Source organism: Schistocerca americana, chromosome 10 (assembly GCF_021461395.2).
Source record: "Schistocerca americana isolate TAMUIC-IGC-003095 chromosome 10, iqSchAmer2.1, whole genome shotgun sequence".
Taxonomy (NCBI): domain Eukaryota; kingdom Metazoa; phylum Arthropoda; class Insecta; order Orthoptera; family Acrididae; genus Schistocerca; species Schistocerca americana.
In genome coordinates this window covers 148703342-148728900 of record NC_060128.1, presented here as the reverse complement: position 1 = coordinate 148728900, position 25559 = coordinate 148703342, and the positions used below count along the sequence as shown (strand labels likewise).

The 25559-nt window shown below is 44.9% G+C and overlaps 1 protein-coding gene and 1 pseudogene across 1 annotated transcript in view; both read right to left on the bottom strand.

Annotated features, from left to right (window-relative positions):
* Nucleotides 1-25559, bottom strand: part of LOC124552712 (acetylcholine receptor subunit alpha-like) — a 699835-nt gene that overhangs the window by 95254 nt on the left and 579022 nt on the right. The gene's annotated exons all lie outside the window — the stretch shown is intronic.
* LOC124552844 lies at nt 2783-2901 on the bottom strand (annotated as a pseudogene).

Genomic DNA, 25559 nt, shown 5'->3' with positions numbered 1-25559 from the left:
GATCCTGACGCAGTTGGGAATTCCTGTGTGATGGTCAGGATAGATGTCTGCCTATTACACATTACGGCCCTCTTCTACTGTCGGAGGTCTCTCTCAGTCAACAGACGAGGTCGGCCTGTGTGCTTTTGTGCTGTACGTGTCCCTTCACGTCTCCACTTCACTATCACATCGGAAACAGTGGACCTAGCGTTGTTTAGGAATGTGGAAATCTCGCGTACGTACGTATGACACAAGTGACACGCAATCACCTGACCACGTTCGAAGTCCGTAATTTCCGCGGAGCGCCCCATTCTGCTCTCTCGCGATGTCTAATGACTACTGAGGTCGCTGATATGGAGTACCTGGCAGTAGGTGGCAGCGCAATGCACCTGTCTGGGGGTGTCCAGATACTTTTGATCACAGAGTGTTCTTTGCGCGAAACACTGTTTGGAAAGATCAGAGAAGCAGTATTTGCAGCAGACTGCAGAACGATTTTACTGTCACCGACATATTCTTCGCATAAGGGCCGCGAAGCCGAAACAAGAGAAATCAGGGACTGTATTGAAGCAGATAGACAGTAATTTTTCCCTCGCTACGTTTGCGATAGGAACAGAAACCGGACGACCAGTAGTGGGTACTGATACAGGGTACGCCCCCACCCTCCCCCCATCCCCTGCCCCACCATGCACCGCACGGTGACTTATGGGCTTCTGGAGTACGTATGTAGGTGCATGAACAGTTAAGAATAATTATCATACCATTGTTGTCTGGAACATACTGAGGGATCGATCCTGACAGCTAATCAAAGAATTTCCACAATGTCCTGTATACACCAGCTGCGTCATCACGAGTGATGTCTTCTATGTCGGACATGTCCAGTAGAACGGACACTGAAGATTAAGACCGTGTGCCGGACCGAGACTCGAACTCGGGACCTTTGCCTTTCGCGGGCATGTGCTCTACCAACTGAGCTAACCAAGCACACCTCCGTCCTCCTTTACTTCTGCCAGTATGTCGTCTCCTACCTTCCAAACTTTACAGAAGCTGTCCTGCGAACCTTGCAGAACTAGCACTCTTGAAAAAAAGGATATTCTGGAAACATCCCCCAGGCTGTGGCTAAGCCATGTCTCCGCAATATCCTTTCTTTCAGGATAGCTAGTTCTGTTAGGTTCGCAGGAGAGCTTCTGCAAAGTTTTGAAGATAGGAGACGAGGTACTGGCAGAAGTAAAGTTGTGAGGACGAGGCGTGAGTCGTGCTTGGGCAGCTCAGTTGGTAGGCAAAAGTCCCGAGTTCGAGTCTCGGTCCGGCACACAGTTTTAATCTGCCAGGAAGTTTCGGTAATACTGTGCATTGACGGTCTGGCGTGGAAGAACTTAATGCGTTAGGATAACATCATCACAGTCGAACAAGCGAATCACCATAACTTTAACTGGGGCTCCGACGCACTTTCGACTTTCGCGGCGATCCATAGTGACGCCATTCGTTAGATTGGCGTTTCAGTGTTGGCTCGTACGATGTGGCCCATGTCTCATCCAGTGTTACGATACGGCTTAAAAAAGCCTCTTCTTCACGCTCATAGCGCTCCAAGTGCGTCTGAACAGAGTCGTAACGCACCCATTTCTGCATTTCTGTCGACTGATGCGGAACACATCATGATGCAGTGCAATTTTTCGCATGCCCAAGCGTTTCTTCAGGATGTGAAGCACAGTCGTATGAGCTAATCCGGTGTTGTGGGCGAGCTCACATAGTGACACCGTTACGTTAGACCGCTCGATTGTGCGTGCACGCTGTTGACGTGGGAGGGGAGAATCCATTTGCTCGTAGGTAAGGAGGCATGTCAACAACTTTTGCTATCAGTGACAATAGTAAATTCCATTGCATAGTGTTTCCACAGCAATGTTGCCGCTATTGAAGTTCCAACCTTCGTATCAACAGGGACAGCTGAAAATGTGCGCCCCGACCGTGACTCGAACCCGGGATCTCCTGCTTCCATGGCAGACGCTCTATCTGTCTGAGCCACAGACGGCACAGAGGGCAGTGCGACTGCAGGGACTTACCTCTGGCACGCTCCCCGTGAGACCCACACTTTCCAACTTTCTGCCCACACACTACATTTGTAGTGCCGCTGCCCACCATTCTCATTACTCGCGGCAGTCGATCTACCGATTCCCGTAAGAGTTCGGGCAATGTGACGGTATCCGCACTAAAAAGGATCATTGGCCGGTAGGCCTTATCTATATAGAGATGGGTTGATGAACAGATTACATTAGGATATAACTACAAACTGTACCGAAAGGTGGAACCAGTAAGATAGTCAGGAAGAGAAGAGTGCTGTTTTACTGACACTTATGCAGACTGGACAATGAGACGGAGGAGAACGAATTCGAATGCAAAAAAAAAGTCGGAAACTCCTTAACGCCTATAGCGGTCGATGCAGTCATCTGTAGGAAGGTGCAACGCCAGGAAACTGTAGCGAATTGCAGGATGACCTGCATCGGTTGGTGCAAGAACTGCCAGTAGATCCTAAGGGTAAAGAAATGAAGCATATTGTGTCTAAATAGGGGAAAATATCCACTGCTATTCGATTACTAAAAACTCCGCCCGTACAGGCCTCGGAAGGCCCAATGCTACCGACCGACCGCCGTGTCATCCACAGCATATTGGCGTCACTGGACGTGGGTATGGAGGGGCATGTGATCAGCACACCGCTCAGCCGGCCGTTGTCAGTTTTCGTGACTGAAACCGCTACTTCTCAGTCAAGTAACTCCTCAATTCGCCTCGCAAGGGGTAAGTGCACCCCTATTACCTACAGCACTCGGTAGTCCCGGACGGTCACCCAACCAAGTGCTAGCCAAGCCCAACAGCGCTTAACTTCTGTGATCTGACGGGAACCGGTGTTACTACTGCAGCATGGCACTACTCGGGAACACTATTTTCAATAAATCAATGAAAACAGTAACAGTCGTAAAATATCTATGAGTAACAACCAGAGCATCTACAGTGTGTTAACTGTAAGACAGTAGAGTTGTGAGGGGAGTGCGGGGAGAGGAGGAAGCAAGCATTGGCTGGCGAGGGGAGAGGAGCCGTTGGGGTGGGGAGACAAGGCACACCTACCAGTTGCAGTGCTGGCACTACAAATTGCGCGTCATGCTTACACAAAAGCAGACGAAAGGCTTGGAAGTAAAACTCGCTTTAAATGTTGTTCGTAAACGAAACGGAAATCGTCATGTACATTTAAATATATATATATATATAAATGAATGTATGTATGTTTGTCTACTATGCGCTCACAAATCATTCATCCGATTGCAGTGAAACTTTGGTGAGTTGTTCTCCGAACGCCCGAAAAGAGTAATGGACAATGTTTTAACAGTTAGGTCACTGTAGAATGCGTCAGTAGCGAGCCAGTGGGTGTGTTGGACCTTCCATCGAGCTACGGACCCCCTTGAAGATGTATCCCGCAGTCGGAGACAAACGTTGGGAATTGACACAGAATTCATCAACCGACCACGGCATAACATCCCGGACAATTATAATGGACACGTAGCTTAATTGTTTGCACATTCGTCTCTATACGCTAATTGGCCTCTGTAATAAAAAACTGAGTGGGAGGATCAACAAACGGACTTTAACGGATGTCATGCGACGTCCGCAACGACCAAACACATCCATCAACAACGAACAAAAATGTAGGAAAAGAAATTGATTAGGTAAAGGCTTGCTATGCAGCGGACCCGGGGTCAATTCCCACTGCTCGCAATTTTTTATTTAATTTCGTTCCCCGCAATGTTAAACAATTAATTATAAAATTTAAATATACTTAAACAGGTCATATTACGTAACTGTCAGTCTCTATATATATAAATGAATGTATGTATGTCTGCCCTTTGTGCGTTCCCAAACCATTCATCCGATTGCGATAAAATTTTGGTGATTTGTTCTCCGTACGCCCAGGAATGTTCCTAGCCGAAAAAAAGTCACATTCTTGAGGAGATATGACGTCATAAACAATGAGATGCCATCGCGGGAAAATACACCAAAAATGGTTCAAATGGCTCTGAGCACTATGGGACTTAACATCTTAGGTCATCAGTCGCCTAGAACTTAGAACTACTTAAACCTAACTAACCTAAGGACATTACACACATCCATGCACGAGGCAGGATTCTAACCTGCGACCGTGAGAATGAGGGCACTTAGCGACTAGCAACAAACGTTACATACAATTTCAAACCTTTACGAAAATTTTTCTCGCTGACACCCCCCACAAAATAATGAAAGGAAAAAAGGTTGCCGCTTACTACATTTTCTCAGTACATACCGCAAATCTTCCGCAGTAGGCATGACGTTTTAATGTATTATTTCGTTACTATTAACTCTAATCGCAACGTATTTCACATACAGTATCCACATATATCAGTAAATGCGCCGGAAAATTTATGACTCTTTACGACATATAATCCAAGAGATATGACGTGGTAAAAATCGAGATGCGTGGAAAACTGCCGCGTCAGGCATGACGTTTTGTTCTATTATCTCCTCACTACTAACACTATTCGCAACACGTTTCGCAAACATGTTAAAAAAGTATATAAAACCACGGGCGTATTCCTAAAAAAACTCCCGAGATAAGCCAGCAACTGCCTCTTCACTCATTTTGATAATGTTTAGCACAACTGCACAATAAAAACACGCAGAACAGTACAGCGCAAAACAATAACGAAGCAGACGACAATGGCTACCTTGTACAACACAGTCAGCTACGTAATGTTGGCAGCAGTCGAAACTGCGTGCCTACCGAAGCCTCCCGACGCTTACCGACTTCTACCGATTCAGGACTAGCGAGAGGTTTGCCATCTAAAAGTTTACACACTGTAAAGTGGAATGAGCACAGATAACAGATCGTAGGGAAAGTATATGCTAGGTTCAGATTCATTAGAAGAATCTCAAGGAAACGTAATCCGTCCACAAAAGCAGAAGCTTGCAAAACTTTCGCAGGTAGGACTGATGGAAGAGACGTGCAAGTAAGCGCTGCACAGGGTCGTTTAGCCGGTGCGAGTCCGTTACGGAGACGATTGACGAACTTCGGTGGCAGCTGTTGTAAGAGATGCGTCGCGCATCGAGGAGAGGTTTACTGTTAATAATTTTTTCATAATGCGGGGGCACAGTCATAATATATTTCTTTAAAGTCAGTACCACCATTAGGCTGTTGTTTATTTAATGTGTTACATTTACGCTTACTGTAATGTTAGTAATTTTCGCCTCACAAACATTAATATACGCTCAATAGTAAACGCCTGATGGCCTAGAGTTATCGAACAATTGTAAAGTAAAAGAAATGAACCATCGCATAGCAGTGACAGAATCTATTATTCTTTATCTTTGCCGTTCTTGCGCGGTGCCAGTAAATCTCTATGTACATGTATCGATTAATGGTATAAAAAAGAATTCTGTTGTTTCAAGACAAATGAGGCTTTTGGCGCCTCACCTTTTATTGTTTGTATTCCATGAGAGGCGGACGCGGACTTGCTGCGTTCCACAACTGTATTTTATATTTGATCTGAAAATATTGAGTGAATATGCTAATTGTTATTTTTTCCAATCAGAAAAGATGTAGTTTCTTGTAACTGATATCGAACAGACAGCATCAAGAGGACATTTTGACTGTTATGTATAAATTATTTAACCACAATGGCCATCTATTGTAATTTAATATGAAAAGGTACGTAGCATTAAAAAAAAAGCGTGTTAAAGATAAGTGTGCTTATTTTCGTAAATTAACCTTGATGAGTCCATCTCCTTATTTACTTAACTGTTAATTATTTTGTGTTACTTCATCATCAGAAATTACGATCACGCTGATGGGCCGAACGCAGTATGAGGCAGAAGGAACATTATCGTTTTCCTATTATTTCTGAACCAACTTTTTTTGTGTAGTGTTGCATTTCTTTTAAAGTCTATAAATCTTCTGGTCCCTTAGTGTTGATCCGGGTATGACTACATCGCGACTATAAAAAATGCACAGAAATGATAATGTTTCTACCGAGCGATCTCAAATATACACTCCTGGAAATTGAAATAAGAACACCGTGTATTCATTGTCCCAGGAAGGGGAAACTTTATTGACACATTCCTGGGGTCAGATACATCACATGATCACACTGACAGAACCACAGGCACATAGACACAGGCAACAGAGCATGCACAATGTCGGCACTAGTACAGTGTATATCCACCTTTCGCAGCAATGCAGGCTGCTATTCTCCCATGGAGACGATCGTAGAGATGCTGGATGTAGTCCTGTGGAACGGCTTGCCATGCCATTTCCACCTGGCGCCTCAGTTGGACCAGCGTTCGTGCTGGACGTGCAGACCGCGTGAGACGACGCTTCATCCAGTCCCAAACATGCTCAATGGGGGACAGATCCGGAGATCTTGCTGGCCAGGGTAGTTGACTTACACCTTCTAGAGCACGTTGGGTGGCACGGGATACATGTGGACGTGCATTGTCCTGTTGGAACAGCAAGTTCCCTTGCCGGTCTAGGAATGGTAGAACGATGGGTTCGATGACGGTTTGGATGTACCGTGCACTATTCAGTGTCCCCTCGACGATCACCAGTGGTGTACGGCCAGTGTAGGAGATCGCTCCCCACACCATGATGCCGGGTGTTGGCCCTGTGTGCCTCGGTCGTATGCAGACCTGATTGTGGCGCTCACCTGCACGGCGCCAAACACGCATACGACCATCATTGGCACCAAGGCAGAAGCGACTCTCATCGCTGAAGACGACACCTCTCCATTCGTCCCTCCATTCACGCCTGTCGCGACACCACTGGAGGCGGGCTGCACGATGTTGGGGCGTGAGCGGAAGACGGCCTAACGGTGTGCGGGACCGTAGCCCAGCTTCATGGAGACGGTTGCGAATGGTCCTCGCCGATACCCCAGGAGCAACAGTGTCCCTAATTTGCTGGGAAGTGGCGGTGCGGTCCCCTACGGCACTGCGTAGGATCCTACGGTCTTGGCGTGCATCCGTGCGTCGCTGCGGTCCGGTCCCAGGTCGACGGGCACGTGCACCTTCCGCCGACCACTGGCGACAACATCGATGTACTGTGGAGACCTCACGCCCCACGTGTTGAGCAATTCGGCGGTACGTCCACCCGGCCTCCCGCATGCCCACTATACGCCCTCGCTCAAAGTCCGTCAACTTCACGTACGGTTCACGTCCACGCTGTCGCGGCATGCTACCAGTGTTAAAGACTGCGATGGAGCTCCGTATGCCACGGCAAACTGGCTGACACTGACGGCGGCGGTGCACAAATGCTGCGCAGCTAGCGCCATTCGACGGCCAACACCGCGGTTCCTGGTGTGTCCGTTGTGCCGTGCGTGTGATCATTGCTTGTACAGCCCTCTCGCAGTGTCCGGAGCAAGTATGGTGGGTCTGACACACCGGTGTCAATGTGTTCTTTTTTCCATTTCCAGGAGTGTATGTGTCAATATGCTGCTCTTATTCAGGTATTTAATGGTCAACGTATGTTATTATAATAGCGTAATAAATCCCTGATTCTGTTGCCAAGTGGCCCACCAAAAATATTCACTTTTTCGACATTAAAAAAAAAGTAACAATTCTTTTTATTTTCGTCCCCCAAGAGCAACGCTACATTACACAATCATGAATTCGGTTTCAAAGTGTATTTTAATACGACAGTATGCCATCTTAGACAATTTGTAACAGTCAAAACACTTGCTAATGCCACTTTGAAGCCGAGTTCATGATTGTGTAAGTGTAAATGTAACACTGTAAACAAACAGCACTCTAATGGAGGTACTGACTTTAATGTTTACTGTTAAAATTGCGGTAGCGTAAGTTCCAGACACACATGCAGAACTTAACGTTTCCTCTAACATGCATGCGTCTCTAGGAATGATCACGACGATAGAATAGGAGCAATTAGAGCTCTTGCCGAGCTTTACCGACAGTCCGTCTCGAGAAGAACATGGAAAGAACCGTCCTCCAGACACCGTAAGGAGGGTTACGGAGTGTAGATACTGATGTGTATGGAAATTTAGAAGAGCAAAGTAAAAGCCACCCAGAACAGGAGTGAAGTAAAGTGTAATTAACATATAGACAGTAAAACTGTATAAATGAAGTTACACTATTGGCCATTAAAACTGCTACACAAAGACGAAATGCAGATGATGAACGGGTATTCATTGGATAAATATATTATACTAGAACTGACACGTGATTACATTTTCACGCAATTTGGGTGCATAGAGCCTGAGAAATGAGTACCCAGAACAACCACCTCTGGCCGTAATAACGGCCTTGATACGCCTGGGCTTTGAGTCAAACAGAGCTAGGATGGCGTGTACAGGTACAGCTGCCCATGCAGCTTCAACACGATACCACAGTTCATCAAGAGAAGTGACTGGCGTATTGTGAGGAGCCAGTTGCTCGGCCACCATTGACCAGACGTTTTCAATTGCTGAGAGATCTGGAGAATGTGCTGGCCAGGGCAGCAGTCGAACATTTTCTGTATCCATAAAGGCCCATACAGGATCTGCAACATGCGGACGTGCATTATCCTGCTGAAATGTAGGGTTTCGCAGGGATCGAATGAAGGGTAGAGCCACGGGTCGTAACAAAACTGAAATGTAAGTCCACTGTTCAAAGTGCCGTCAATGCGAACAAGAGGTGACCGACACATGTAACCAATCGCACCCCATACCATCACGTCGGGTGATATGGCAGTATGGCGATGACGAATACACGCTTCCAATGTGCGTTCACCACGATGTCGCCAAACACGGATGCGACTATCATGATGCTGTAAACAGAACCTGAATTCATCCGAAAAAAGGACGTTTTACCATTCGTGCACCCAGGTTCGTCGTTGAGTACACCATCGCAGGCGCTCCTGTCTGTGTTGCAGCGTCAAGGGTAAACCGCAGCCATCGTCTCCGAGTTGATAGTCCAGGCTGCTGCAAACGTCGTCGAACTGTTCGTGCAGATGGTTGTTGTCTTGCAAACGTCCCCATCTGTTGACTCAGGGATAGAGACGTGGTTGCACGATCCGTTACAGTCATGCGGTTAAGATTCCCGTCATCTCGACTGCTTGTGATACGAGGCCGTTGGGATCCAGCACGACGTTCCGTATTACCCTCCTGAACCCACCGATTCCATATTCTGCTAACAGTCATTGGATATCGACCAACGCGAGCAGCAATGTCGCGATACGATACACCGCAATCGCGATAGGGTACAATCCGACGTTTATCAAAGTCGGAAACGTGATGGTACGCATTTATCCTCCTTACACGAGGCATCACAACAACGTTTCACCAGGCAACCCCGGTCAACTGCTGTTTGGGAATGAGAAATCGGTTGGAAACTTTCCTCATGTCAGCACGTTGTAGGTGTCGCCACTGGCGCCATCCTTATGTGAATGCTCTGAAAAGCTAATCATTTGCATATCACAGCATCTTGTTCCTGTCGGTTAAATTTCGCGTCTGTTCGTGGTGTAGCAATTTTAATTGCCAGTACTGTATATTCAGTTGATAGACTGTTGCATTTGAAGTCGCTAAAGGCAGTTGTTGGACGGATAGCGAAATAAATAAGTTCAGGGTAAAATTGCTTGATTGCTTTTGGTAATCTAATATGTATTTTGATTGCTAATACTGAACTATGTGATACTGTGTGTTGTTGAGAGTGAAACGGAGGGACATATGTGAGGAATTGTTAGCAGAGACACAAAGATGGGCTAAAGCCCAGGGAAGAGGATGGAGTGGAAGATGTAATTACGACTGTAATGAAAATTAGCTGTACGTTGCTTGGAAATGTAGAGAGGCGAATGGTTTCACCGAGGGAGTTCTTTGTTAGAGCCACAGAGACGGGAAAATACCAAACGATGACCTAATGGGTAACGCATACATGGCATCAGAAGACATGCAGGAGCAAAGCAACATAGATCAGCATAAATGTAAAAGTCCATACGAGGGCTATATTGAGCTGTAGGTGCCGAGTGGCTGATTTTGATGGTGATGGTGACGATGATGATGAAGATGACGATGATGTAGTTAACATAAATTAACAGTTCAGCAAAATTACAAAATAGCCAAGCTAAGCCTGCAAGGTGTATTTACGTGTTTTGGTGAATGGACTTATACTTAAACCGCAACATGACTTAAATATGTGTGCACGTGAATGCTGTAACGCCCCAAGGACAGAAAACCCCAGTTAACAAACTTTGTGGAAACTTAAAGTAGCGAAGTGAGTCATCTTGACAGTGACGGCAACTATTGACGATAAAATCTACACTGGTATTATTTTGATTAACACCTATATCATTCAAATACTGAGAATAGAGGAGATAAAAGTGAAGGATGATCCTAGATCCTTTATCAAACATCTATAGAATAAATTTAAAATCATATGGACGATGGTTAAATCCAAGAAAGTAATTCAGTAAAAGATAACATTTACCATGGAAGAGAGTTCTATCCGCATCGAAAAGGAAATTCAATGCGACTAAAAAAAAAAAAAAAAAAAAAAAAAAAGAAAGGTTCAAATGGCTCTGAGCATTATGGGACTTAACTGCTGAGGTCATCAGTCACTTAGAACTACTTGAACCTAACTAACCTAAGGACATCACAGACATCCATCCCCGAGGCAGGATTCGAACCTGCGACCGTAGCAGTCGCGCGGTTCCAGACTGTAGCGCCTAGAACTAAAATGCAACTCGAATTTGGAAATGGTCAGTTAGTTAGATGCTCTCGAGTCGCTCTAGAGTACTTTTGCGGTAGTTGTCTGGACCAAAAAGCTATTAGATTCTATCTGTTCTGTAAGTTAGATAATTCGTGAGATAGAGACTGAAGTTTTGCTCGGTCATTCGACTGATGAAAGTTAATCTTTACCGTTTCCAACGCGACGGTATAGTAAGACGTGTGTTAGACTTGGATTGAGTGATATTGGTTTATCGGACGTAGCCTTCGTTCTGATGAACAGTTACAAACCTTGAGAACAATGGATCAACGACAGAAAAACAATTCGTAGTCTTTAGTAGGACACCATAAAACGAAGACACGAAGAAAGACAAGTACGCCGATTAGTCAAAAGTTGTCGTCAGCTTCACGATTACTGAACTGAACAGAAGTTAGTCTCGAATGACATATCGGTGAGCGTGTGTTGTAGGGACAAACAATTAATTGCAGAAAGAATAATAAAATCGGAGTCAAAAGGTAAATCTTACGTGTCACCTAACTCTTTAAACATTTTAAGTGACTAAGTGAGTACCTGAATAATGGAAAGTCAAGAGTGATTAGTTTAAACCAGTATTACGGCGTATAAAAAAAAAGAAAAAAAACATTTACTCTGACGTAAGTTACCTCTGGAGTTACGTCGGACCGTTGTTCAAATGGTTCAAATGGCTCAAATTGCTCTGAGCACTATGGGACTTAACATCTATGGCCATCAGTCCCCTAGAACTTAGAACTACTTAAACCTAACGACATCACACAACACCCAGTCATCACGAGGCAGAGAAAATCCCTGACCCTGCCGGGAATCGAACCCGTGAACCCGGGTGCGGGAAGCGAGAACGCTACCGCACGACCACGAGCTGCGGACGGTCCGGTGTTAATAACTTGACGTAGCAACGGAATAGCAGACAGCAAATTCTCATCCTCGCTATGTATGATGTGAAAAACGACCGTAATGATGAGATCAAGAATCGAGATTTTATTTCATCACGGAACTAACCGGCCATAAAAATAAAAATAAACGACTGCAGTTTACCAGTTCGCACAAGCCGAGAAGACTGTTGCGGACAGATGACAGAATATTTCTAAACCACGCGAGGAGTTGTGTTCTTACGAGAGCTACAGTTTTGCTGTTCCACGTCATGCCGACGGGGACGAACATCGTTACGAGGCGCGTCTCCTCTCGGCGAGTGAAGAAGGAGGGAAGGGACGTCACAATGCGGGCGACAAATATGACAATCTGGTAAGTTGAAACATTGTTTGCTACATCCTGATGAACATAGTCGACGCAATTGTGCTTAAAGCAATATAAAAAAAAATGGCCAGTTGCGAGTAGGCCTCACGCTCTGAGAGTTCTGTAAAAACTTTATTATGTACAGGGTGTTTCAAAAATGACCGGTGTATTTGAAACGGCAATACAAACTAAACGAGCAGCGACAGAAATACACCGTTTGTTGCAATATGCTTGGGACAACAGTACATTTTCAGGCAGACAAACTTTCGAAATTACAGCAGTTACAATGTTCAACAAAAGATGGGGCTGCGGTCTGGGAAACTCTATAGTACGATATTTTCCACACAACGTGTCTGGCGGAATGGCTTCACATGCAGATGAGATGTACTGCTTCAGCTGTTCAATTGTTTCTGGATTCTGGAGGTACACCTGGTCTTTCAAGTGTCCCCACAGAAAGAAGTCACAGGGGTTCATGTCTGGCGAATAGGGAGGCCAATCCACGCCGCCTCCTGTATGTTTCGGATAGCCCAAAGCAATCACACAATCATCGAAATATTCATTCAGGAAATTAAAGACGTCGGCCGTGCGATGTGGCCGGGCACCATCTTGCATAAACCACGAGGTGTTCGCAATGTCGTCTAAGGCAGTTTGTACCGCCACAAATTCACGAAGAATGTCCAGATAGTGTGATGCAGTAATCGTTTCGGATCTGAAAAATGGGCCAATGATTCCTTTGGAAGAAATGGCGGCCCAGACCAGTACTTTTTGAGGATGCAGGGACGATGGGACTGCAACATGGGGCTTTTCGGTTCCCCATATGCGCCAGTTCTGTTTATTGACGAAGCCGTCCAGGTAAAAATAAGCTTCGTCAGTAAACCAAATGCTGCCCACATGCATATCGCCGTCATCAATCCTGTGCACTATATCGTTAGCGAATGTCTCTCGTGCAGCAATGGTAGCGGCGCTGAGGGGTTGCCGCGTTTGAATTTTGTATGGATAGAGATGTAAACTCTGGCGCATGAGACGATACGTGGACGTTGGCGTCATTTGGATCGCAGCTGCAACACGGCGAACGGAAACCCGAGGCCGCTGTTGGATGACCTGCTGCACTAGCTGCGTGTTGCCCTCTGTGGTTGCCGTACGCGGTCGCCCTACCTTTCCAGCACGTTCATCCGTCACGTTCCCAGTCCGTTGAAATTTTTCAAACAGAGCCTTTATTGTATCGCTTTTCGGTCCTTTGGTTACATTAAACCTCCGTTGAAAACTTCGTCTTGTTGCAACAACACTGTGTTCTAGGCGGTGGAATTCCAACACCAGAAAAATCCTCTGTTCTAAGGAATAAACCATATTGTCTACAGCACACTTGCACGTTGTGAACAGCACACACTTACAGCAGAAAGACGACGTACAGAATGGCGCACCCACAGACTGCGTTGTCGTCTACATCTTTCACATCAGTTGCAGCGCCATCTGTTGTTGAAAATTGTAACTACTGTAATTTCGAAAGTTTGTCCGCCTAAAATGTACTGTTGTCCCAAGCATATTGCAACAAACGGTGTATTTATATCGCTGCTCGTTTAGTTTTTATTGCCGTTTCAAATATACCGGTCATTTTTGAAACACCCTGTATATTGACTGTTCGTCCATCCTGGAAATCGAGAAACTTGACAATTTTTGCCTATTACGATACTGATACAGGCAAAGTATCTGTTCGGCGGCAATCCGGGGCTTTTGACAATGTTTTAATTTTAAGTTTGAAGTCGGATGAGAAATAAAAAGACGAATTTTTTTCGTATGATATAATTACAAATTAATAATTTTCTGACTTTATTCCTTTGCTTGTACTGTGAAGCCTGGGTGCTTGCCAAATTTCACGATTCAACCTCAACGAGATGTAGCCTATTGGTTTTGAGGAGTCAGTTTTACAAGTATCAATAAATGTGACGTACGAGGGCGAGTCAAATGAAAACCTTAAATTTGTAATAACAAACCGAAATTTCCCGCCGTTATCCTGTAAGTTGGTAAGCGTGCTACAAACAGCGCGCAGAATGGCCTGTAGGTGGCAGCATAGTACAGATGCACACATACTGTCGCAGTATCAGTATAAAGATGGCCACCCCACTTGCGACTTGCATCAGGGAAGAACAGCGTTCTGTTATTCGGTTTTTGCGTAGTGAAGGTGTGAAACCTACTGAAATTAATCGACAAATAAAGATTCAGTACGGTGATGCATGTTTGTCACAGGAGCAAGTCTACGAATGGAGCAGTAAGTTCGCAAATGGTGTGACTTCAGTGGAAGATGCTCCTCGTCCAGGTCAGGCACAACGAGTTGTGACTCCACAGAACATTGCAGTAGTTGAAGCCATAATTAAAGAAAACCGCCGAGTGACACTGAATGACACTGCAGCATGTTTACAGATTAGTCATGGGTCAGCACACCACATTGTGCATGATGTGCTCCAGTTTCACAAAGTGTCTGCAAGATGGGTGCCACTGCAGCTGACTCCTGAAATGAGAGAACGACGTGTTGATGCTTGTGAAGACCTTCTATGGCGCTTTGAACGAGAAGGTGATGGGTTCCTTGCAAGAATCGTTACTGGGGACGAAACCAGGGTTCACTTCCACCAACCGGAAACGAAGAGAGCGAGCAAGCATTGGCGCCATTCCTCATCACCAAAACCAAAGAAGTTTGGAACAGAACCATCAGCAGGGAAGGTTATGTTGACTCTCTTTTGGGACGAAAAAGGCGTCATTTTGGTGCATTACGTGCCTAGAGGGACCACTGTCACCAGTGCATCATACACACATCTCCTAAAAAAATCATCTGTGGCCTGCAATCAAATGAAAGAGACCTGGATTGCTGTCAGCAGGTGTCCTTTTGCAACATGACAATGCAAGGCCCCACACTGCTGGTACAACAGTTGCAACGATCACAGACCTGCATTTTGAGTGTCTTCCTCGACCAGAATACTCGCCAGACCTTGCCCCAAGTGATTTCCATATGTTTGGGCCACTCAAAGACGCAATGGGAGGAAAGAAGTTCCGTTCTGATGAAGAGGTAGCCACGCGGTGCACGAGTGGTTGCGCGGACTACCAAAAGAATTTTTTTCTAAAGGAATTTATGCACTTTGTAACCGCTGGAGGACTTGCATTGAGCGTGGGGGAGATTATGTCGAAAAGTGACACAGCATTGTTCCACTTCTGCACAATAAACAATATTTTTAAAAAATGTAAGGTTTTCATTTGACACACCCTCGCAAATAGCCGTATCTTTTGTCTGTACTGACTCAGAAGCCTCAATTTCATACACCGGCATGTAACTATAGGCCTCAATTTGTGACATAAATTTGAACTTGACACGTACACCAGTTTCTGAGAAAAAAGCATTTTTCAAAGTAGAACAGACAGACAGACAGGAAGACAGACAAAGAAGTGATCCTATAACGCTTCCTTACGGTCGCAGGTTCGAATCGTGCCTCGGGCATGGATGTGTGTGATGCCCTTAGGATAGTTAGGTTTAAGTAGTTCTAAGTTCTAGGGGACTGACGACCTCAGTAGTTAAGTCCCATAGTGCTCAGATCCATTTGAACAATTTTTTTTATATAACGCTTCCATTTTTACCAATTAAGGGGCGGAACCGTAAAAACATCGAAATTTCTCTCAGGCTATGGGAAATCGTGTTGTGTACGTGAGATATTTTTGTGCAAATGGGCAGAACGCAAGACGTGAGCGGAAACTGCGTGGGAGAAACGACTTCTCGGAGACAGGTATCGGAACATTGGGGATTAGAAACAACAGAGTTAACGCCGTCATTGCTCACAAATATACACTCTGACGCGTCAAAAAAACTAAAAAACCGAAACTGGATAGCACTAAGTTAACCCGTAATTAAGGAAAATTTTTCGCATCCAAGATACGCTTTTAGTCGGATCCACGGACGACAGCTAACATAATGTATGATTTGATTCAAATTTGTCATCATCTGACGTTTGAAGTCCAAAGTAGCGACGTTGTGAGCTAGTAGGCTAGTAACTGCTGGCGGTCGCCACAGCACTGCACTCTCCGCTACGAAAGGAAATCGCTTTAAATTCTTTTGCGTCTGTTAAGAAGACCACGTAAAAACAACGAAATTCAACGTCGGTGTTGATCTCGACAGCCCATTTAAGCATTACAAAAATCTCATTAAAATATTTCTCTGTGCACTGTCGTGTCATCTTATAAAAGTTCTTAAAATGATACAGTTACTAAAATAACCGATTCTTCACCCATTTTATAGCGGTCTTGTTCTGAGCAAAGAATAATTACTCGGAGAGTGGGTGTTTCAGTGCGTTGCGTTCCTAATGGTATCATAAGACCTCTGACGTACATTTCTTCTAATTGATTTGCCTAAAATAGCACTGGTCGGTCTTAGGAGAGAGGGAGAGCGTAAATGTCAGACTAGACCAGTCGTTCCCAACCGGGGGTAATTACCACCTGAGATGTAAAATGAAGTTTTCTGAGGGGTAAGAACTAAACGATAAGATTCTGTTTCATTCACGAAACTAAATTATTTTTTAAAGATCATTACTACTATCAGAATTTAGTAAGACCCTAATACTTATTATATATGTGGTCAATAATTACTTTTCCTGAATCAATAGCATTAATGCGCTAGATGTTACAGGTTTCTCACATAATCCTATCACTGCATTGCTGTAGATTGCTGATGATAAAAGTGAGACATATACGTAACAAATATCTGAAGAAAATGTCTTCTCCAAATTGCATGTCCTACCAGAAATAGTCCAGAAATTGCTTCGTTACTCGCTTCGAAAGAGAGAAATGAATTAGTTGTGCACCCTGACACAGCAGTAGCTACATAAGGGCTACTATAGTTCTGCACACAGTATTATTATTATTATTATTGTCACTATTACTGACTCTGGTCAGACCCAAAACATTAAGAGCCTGAAGTCTTCCAGTTTCTGCCAGTTTAGAAGTAAAGACTGTAGCAATCAGGTGATTCACCAACAGCAATTATAGTGCACAAATTTGAACTTTGTTGATTTTAAATGGGGTTGCAGTGTGCAGGTCAAGTAAGTGCCATAATGGAGAGAATGTAATGCTGGGGAAGCGTGTTCTGTAACACGTGTCATCCCTCATTGTGGATAGTTAGGTTTCTTATCTGAGAAGCAGTTGTGGGTAGCACTTGCGATGCACCACAAATTCTTTCACCATTCATTGTAACACACACACACACACACAAGCTAAATATCATTCATCTTTCATCATTTTAAAAATAAAATTTTTCCAAGAAAAGTCTTTTATTCTACAATTTAGTTACGTGCTGAAGTTAATGATAATGTTGGGGATTGGGGGGGGGGGGCTGGGTGGGACAGCAGACGGCATGGGGGGGGGGGGGGTGTGAGAGGGGGGTTTCTACCTAATGTCTGATATAACGAAGGAGTAATTATCTTACAAGGGGAGGCCGCCAATTGTGAAATTCAGATTCGATTCATACTGCGCATAATAAAAGCTCATGGCCAGAGGTGTAATGTGGCCATGCACCAAGATGCACTTCTCAGCCGTTGTCGAGAAAATCGACAGTTAAAAGAAACCGTTGCGGTGAAATATCGCTACGATTAATAATTTTCAACAGTGTCGTGGCGCAGCGGTAAGCGCTCGGGTTCATAATCCGAAGGTCGCCGGATCGAATCTCGCGCCATGCGACCTTTTTTTTTTTTTTTTTTTTTTTAGTATTTGTTTTTTGTAATTCAAATGTGTATACACACACACACACACACACACACACACATATATATATATATATATATATATATATATATATATATATATATATATTCCCGGCAATCAGTTGCAACAATTATGCATATAATAAGTTGTTGAAAGTCGTTTGTCGTGGAAAAACTGGCGACTTCGAACATTATGTTTTCCGCAAACAAAGTTGTATTTCACAAATGTTATTAATTGTCTTCATAATGTTAACCACGTATAGTTAACGGAAGACGTAGAAACGATATTCCGAAACGAATACGTATAGCGTAAGTCAAACGTTCGAATTAGAATAGAAACCCCACGAACACAAATTTGCTGTGGCAGGTATGAAACTCCGTTACTCGCTCGTTACACTTGAAGGACAGATGTTGAATGGGCCGAAACGAGCCGTCGCATAACAGCGTAGTTGCCTGCTAACTTCGAAAGAAGGTAGATACGGTCCCTAGCGCAACTTATAACATCGTCGAATATCAGTGCGGACGTGAGAGCTTTGGTACACCCTGTTAAACAAACGGAAAAATGGAGGCGGTACAATTGGAGAGCGATCCGCCTTCACCAACATGCATAGCAATTCATTAATAGTATATATATATATATATATATATATATATATATATATATATATATATATATGCATTACAAAAAACTAATAATAAAAAAAATGTTTCATGGCGCGAGATTCGATCCGGCAACCTTCGGATTACAAAGCAGAGCGCTTACCGCTGCGCCACGACGCTGTAGAGACTTATTAATCGTAGAGAGTATTTCACCGCAACGGTTTCTTTTAACTGTCGATCTTCTCGACAACGGCTGAGAAGTGCATCTTGGTGCTTTGCCACATTACACCTCTGGCCATGAGCTTTTATTATGCGCAGTATGAATCGAATCTGAATTTCACAATTGGCGGCCTCCCCTTGTAAGAAAGGATTGGAACCACAGGACTAGACTGTTTGTGGAATGCACGGCTTCTTGGCAACTGGTACTTCTCTATGAATTAACCAGACGCTGAACAAATGTAGCATGTGATAATCGGATGTCTCCCCTCGCCTACAGCACCAGACATCTTGATGCATGCATTTGAATAGTAGCCTTAAACTCCACAGAGTTCTACCCACGCTGTTGGTTGCGATACGTACACGACCTATTTCATCGGTTTGGCTGCATCGAAAAGCAGAGCTGCGTGAATTTTACCAGCATATTAAGAATGTGCACAAGAAAATCCACACCATGCTGGAACAGGGAAGTAACGGCGCAGTTATGATACTGCACGCGGAGGACCACCGAGCTCCCAATGGGAAACTAGGACACAACTTGTGTGCCGGAAACGCGTCCGCACATTATCCGGTACCTAAACGCCGAGTTCCACCACAATCCGTCTCAGAAATTTTGGTCTTACGTCAGAGCGGTAGGTGAATCAAAACAAAATGTCCAGACACTCTGTGACCAAAATGGTACTGAAACAGAGGATAGGCCGAAATATTAAACGTCTTTTTCCAAAGCTGTTTCACTGAGGAAGATTGCACTGTAGTTCCTTCTCTAGATTGTACCACAGATCACAAAATGGTAGATCTCGAAATGAAGACAGAGGGATAGAAAAAAAAATTAAAATCGATCAAAAGAGGAAAGGCCGCAGGACCTGATGGGATAGCAGTACGATTTTACACAGAGTACGAGAAGGAACTTGCCCCCCTTCTTGCAGCGGTGTACCGTAGGTCTCTAGAAGAGCGTAGCGTTCCAAAGGATTGGAAAAAAGGTACAGGTCATCCCCGTTTTCAAGAAGGGACGTCGAACAGATGTGCAGAACTATAGTCCTATATCTCTAACGTCGATCAGTTGTAGAATTCTGGAACACGTATTATGTTCGAGTATTACGACTTTTCTGGAGACCAGAAATCTACTCTGTAGGAATCAGAAACGGTTTCGAAAAAGACGATCGTGTGAAACCCAGTTCGCGCAATTCGTCCACGAGACTCAGAGGGTCATAGACACGGGTTCCCAGGTAGATGCCGTATATCTTGACTTCCGCAAGGCGTTCGATACAGTTCCCCACAGTCGTTTAATGAACAAAGTAACAGCATATGGACTATCAGACCAATTGTGTGATTGGATTGAAGAGTTCCTAGATAACAGAACGCGCCATGTCATTCTCAATGGAGAGAAGTCTTCCGAAGTAAGAGTGATTTCAGGTGTGCCGCAGGGGACTGTCGTAGGACCGTTGCTATTCACAATATATACAGGGTGTTTCAAAAATGACCGGTATATTTGAAACGGCAATAAAAACTAAACGAGCAGCGATAGAAATACACCGTTTGTTGCAATATGCTTGGGACAACAGTACATTTTCAGGCGGACAAACTTTCGAAATTACAGTAGTTACAATTTTCAACAACAGATGGCGCTGCAAGTGATATGAAAGATATAGAAGACAACGCAGTCTGTGGGTGCGCCATTCTGTACGTCGTCTTTCTGCTGTAAGCGTGTGCTGTTCACAACGTGCAAGTGTGCTGTAGACAACATGGTTTATTCCTTAGAACAGATAGACACTGGACTCGCATTCGGGAGGACGACGGTTCAATCCCGCGTCCGGCCATCCTGATTTAGGTTTTCCGTGATTTCCCTAAATCGCTCCAGGCAAATGCCGGGATGGTTCCTCTGAAAGGGCACGGCCGACTTCCTTCCCCATCCTTCCCTAATCCGATGAGACCGATGACCACGCTGTCTGGTCTCCTTCCCCAAAACCAACCAATCCTTAGAACAGAGGATTTTTCTGGTGTTGGAATTCCACCGCCTAGAACACAGTGTTGTTGCAACAAGGCGAAGTTTTCAACGGAGGTTTAATGTAAGCAAAGGACCGAAAAGCGATACAATAAAGGATCTGTTTGAAAAATTTCAACGTGACAGATGAACGTGCTGGAAAGGTAGGGCGACCACGTACGACAACCACAGAGGGCAACGCGCAGCTAGTGCAGCAGGTGATCCAACAGCGGCCTCGGGTTTCCGTTCGCCGTGTTGCAGCTGCGGTCCAAATGACGCCAACGTCCACGTATCGTCTCATGCGCCAGAGTTTACACCTCTATCCATACAAAATTCAAACGCGGCAGCCCCTCAGCGCCGCTACCATTGCTGCACGAGAGACATTCGCTAACGATATAGTGCACAGGACTGATGACGGCGATATGCATGTGGGCAGCATTTGGTTTACTGACGAAGCTTATTTTTACCTGGACGGCTTCGTCAATAAACAGAACTGGTGCATATGGGGAACCGAAAAACCCCATGTTGCAGTCCCATCGTCCCTGCATCCTCAAAAAGTACTGGTCTGGGCCGCCATTTCTTCCAAAGGAATCATTGGCCCATTTTTCAGATCCGAAACGATTACTGCATCACGCTATCTGGACATTCTTCGTGATTTTGTGGCGGTACAAACGGCCTTAGACGACGCTACGAACACCTCGTGGTTTATGCAAGATGGTGCCCGGCCACATCGCACGGCCGACGTCTTTAATTTCCTGAATGAATATTTCGATGATCGTGTGATTGCTTTGGGCTATACGAAACATACAGGAGGCGGCGTGGATTGGCCTCCCTATTCGCCAGACATGAACCCCTATGACTTCTTTCTGTGGGGACACTTGAAAGACCAGGTGTACCGCCAGAATCCAGAAACAATTGCACAGCTGAAGCAGTACATCTCATCTGCATGTGAAGCCATTCCGCCAGACACGTTGTCAAAGGTTTCGGGTAATTTCATTCAGAGACTACGCCATATTATTGCTACGCATGGTGGATATGTGGAAAATATCGTACTATAGAGTTTCCCAGACCGCAGCGCCATCTGTTGTTGAAAATTGTAACTACTGTAATTTCGAAAGTTTGTCTGCCTGAAAATGTACTGTTGTCCCAAGCATATTGCAACAAACGGTGTATTTCTATCGCTGCTCGTTTAGTTTTTATTGCCGTTTCAAATATACCGGTCAGTTTTGAAACACCCTGTATAAATGACCTTGTGGATAACATCGGAAGTTCACTGAGGCTTTTTGCGGATGATGCTGTAGTATATCGAGAGGTTGTAACAACGGAAAACTGTACTGAAATGCAGGACGATCTGCAGCGAATTGACGCATGGCGCAGGGAATGGCAATTGAATCTCAATGTAGACAAGTGTAATGTGCTGCGAATACATAGAAAGGAAGATCCTTTATCATTTAGCTACAATATAGCAGGTCAGCAACTGGGAGCAGTTAATTCTATAAAATATCTTGGAGTAGGCATTAGGAGTGATTTAAAATGGAATGATCATATAAGGAAATGCAGTCCGAAAACAAAGGAAGTAGGTTACAGTACGATTGTTCGCCCACTGCTTGAATATTGCTGAGCAGTGTGGCATCCTTACCATATAGGGTTGATAGAAGCGATATAGAAGATCCAACGGAGAGCAGCGCCCTTCGTTACAGGATCATTTAGTAATCGGGAAAGCATTACGGACATGATAGATAGACTCCAGTGGAAGACACAGTGGGACACATCATTGGTACCGAAGTGAGCAACCACCTGCTGTTGGCTGCACCCTGTGCTCTTCATGGCATCCGTGAGTACCCGTTCCACGTCTGGAATTAAACCACCCGGTATGCACACGGAGTGCACACTAGTTTTCTTTCCTTTCTTGACAGCCATGTCCCTAAAGAGCCCTATGATGTGCCTAACTATCAATAATCCCACCCTCTGTGATTGCCCGGATCTTACAGGCTGAGATATTTCCTCTAAATTGGACAGGAGAGGCGTTCAATGAATTCGAAAGTAAATTTATATATCCTGACTTGGCAGAAAATCCTAAGAAATTTTGGTCTTATGTCAAACTGGTAGGTGGATCGAAACAAAACGTCCAGACACTCTGTGACCAAAATTGTACTGAAACAGAGGATGATAGACTAAAGGCCGAAATACTAAATGTCATTTTCCAAAGCTGTTTCACAGAGGAAGACTGCACTGTAGTTCCTTCTCTAGATTGTCGCACAGATGGCAAAATGGTAGATATCGAAATAGCTGACAGAGGGATAGATAGGGTTGATAGAAGAGAGAGAGAAGATCCAACGGAGAGCAGCGCACTTCGTTATACGATCATTTAGTAATCGCGAAAGCGTTACGGAGATGATAGTTAAACTCCAGTGGAAGACTCTGGAAGAGAGATGCTCAGTAGCTCGGTACGGGCTTTTGTTGAAGTTTCGAGAACATACCTTCGCCGAGGAGTCAAGCAGTATATTGCTCCATCCTACGTATATCTCGCGAAGAGACCATGAGGATAAAATCAGAGAGATTAGAGCCCACGCAGAGGCTTACCGACAATCCTTCTTTCCACGAACAATACGAGACTGGAAGGGAGAACCGATAGAGGAACCCAAAGTGCCCTCTGCCACACACCGTCAGGTGGCTTGCGGAGTAAGGATGTAGATGTAGATGTAGAAGTGTTTCGTGCTACGAACGCTGACGGGTTCAGTGACAAAAACGAGAACCGAAAGAGCTGCATAACACTTTGCGAGACAACAAATACGACAATAAATGGGTAATAGGAGCCAGTAAGTTTAATAGGACAGCAGATACAAAGAATGAGATAAGAGAACAGTGCTAGTAATGGTGAACTTACCATAGGTCAGGTGTATCAGTCATCGGGTAGACAATACGCTTCGCTGAGGACTCTTTTGCGTCCTTCTGGGCATAGGCAGAACACGCTTTATGACAGTGGTACAGAGATCATGATCAAACAGGCGGTTTCCGTGGTCGATGACGGCGGAATTCATGAAGTGGACGGCGATCCAGAGTGTAGTGATAGTCGTCGTAAGCGTTTGGAAACAGTAAAGGGAGAGATGCGAATCAGTAACGTAATCGCAGGCAAGGCTAATCACTCTAGTGTCAATGGCACGTGTGAAAGGCTTCCTGCAGCACTGCGAACTGCGGGACAAATGCGGGCTGACAGTGTTTACGGACTCTGTCGCTTCGGTGGACCGGCCCACGTGACGTGCCTGCAACAAGCTGTGGCCGTGCTATGGAGTCATGAGACTCTCTGGATCTTTCCTGAATATGGATACTCGATCTGGGAGGGGAATCCGAATGATTGTCCAATTCTAAAGAGGCATCAGTGCAGCTTTCCAAAGTGGCTGCGATATTCAGGATTGCGTAGTGTCCACTAAGAAAGCAGCAAAAGTCATCGACGATACGGGAGGTTTCGAGATACAGTCTTAGTTTGGTATCGCCTATACTGGAGAAACCGTAACGTCTGGTAACTCATGCGCTGAGTTCAGCTGGAGTAGCAGGACCGATCCACACTAGCAGAGCACCATTCCGATTGAGGACCAGCTATAGACATCCAACAAACCCGACTTGTGCCGAGTGGTGTGGCCGAGCGGTCCTAGGCGCTTCAGTCTGGAACCGCGCGATCGCTACGGTCGCAGGTTCGAATCCTGCCTTGGGCATGGATGTGTGTGACGTCCTTAGGTTAGTTAGGTTTAAGTAGTTCTAAGTTCTAGGGGACTGATGACCTCAGATGTTAAGTCCCATAGTGCTCAGAGCCATTTGAACCACTTGAACCCGACTGCGTGCGAGATAGCCGTGGGTATGCGCATAAGAGACGCAGTCGAAATCCTGAAGCACCCTGAAAACATCCAACAGGCAACGCGACATCCTGTTTGCCAGCGAACCAGATAGTATTTTCTTTTTCTGTCATCAGTCTTCTGACTGCTTTGATGCCGCCCGCCGCGAATTCGTCTCCTGTGTTTGTGCTGACCTCTTCATCTCAGAGTAGCACTTGCAACCTACGTCCTCAATTATTTGCCGGATGTATTGCAATCTCTGTCTTCCTCTACAGTTTTTGGCCTTTACAGCTCCCTCTAGTATCATGAAAGTCATTCCACGATGTCCTAACAGATGTCCTATCATTCTGTCCCTTGTCCTTACCAGTGCTTTCCACATATTCCTTTCCTCTCGGATTCTGCGTAGACTCCTCATCCCTTACCTTATCAGTCCACGTAATTTTCAACATTCGTCTGATTCTCTTCCGTTTCGGTTTTCCCAAAGTCCACATTTCACTACCATACAATGCTGTACTCCAGACGTACATCCTCAGAAATTTCTTCCTCAAATTAAGGCCGGTATTTGATACTAGCAGACTTCTCTTGGCCAGTAATGCCTTTTTTGCCATAGCGAGTCTGCTTTTGATGTCCTCCATGCTCCGTCCGTCATTGGTTATTTTGCTGCCCATGTAGCAGAATGCCTTAACTTCATCTACTTCGTGACCATCAATCCAGATGTTAAGTTTCTCACTGTTCTCATTTCTACTACTTCTCATTACCTTCGTCTTCCTCCGATTTACTCTCAAACCATACTGTGTACTCATTAGACTGTTCATTCCGTTCAGCAGGTCATTTAATTCTTCTTCACTTTCACTCAGGATAGCAATGTCATCAGCGAATCGTATCATTGATATCCTTTCACCTTGTATTTTAATTCCACTCCTGAACCTTTCTTTTATTTCCATCATTGCTTCCTCGATGTACAGATTGAACAGTAGGGGCGAAAGGCTACATCCTTGTCTTACACCACTTTTAATACGAGCACTTCGTTCTTGGTCATCTACCCCTTGGCTGTTGCACATACCGTATGTGACCCGTCTCTAGCTATAGCTTATCCCTGCTTTTTTTTCAGAATTCCGAACATGTTGCACCATCTTACATTGTCGAACGCTTTTTCCAGGTCGACAAATCCCATGAACGTGTCTTGATTTTTCTTTAGCCTTGCTTCCATTATTAACCGCAACGTCAGAA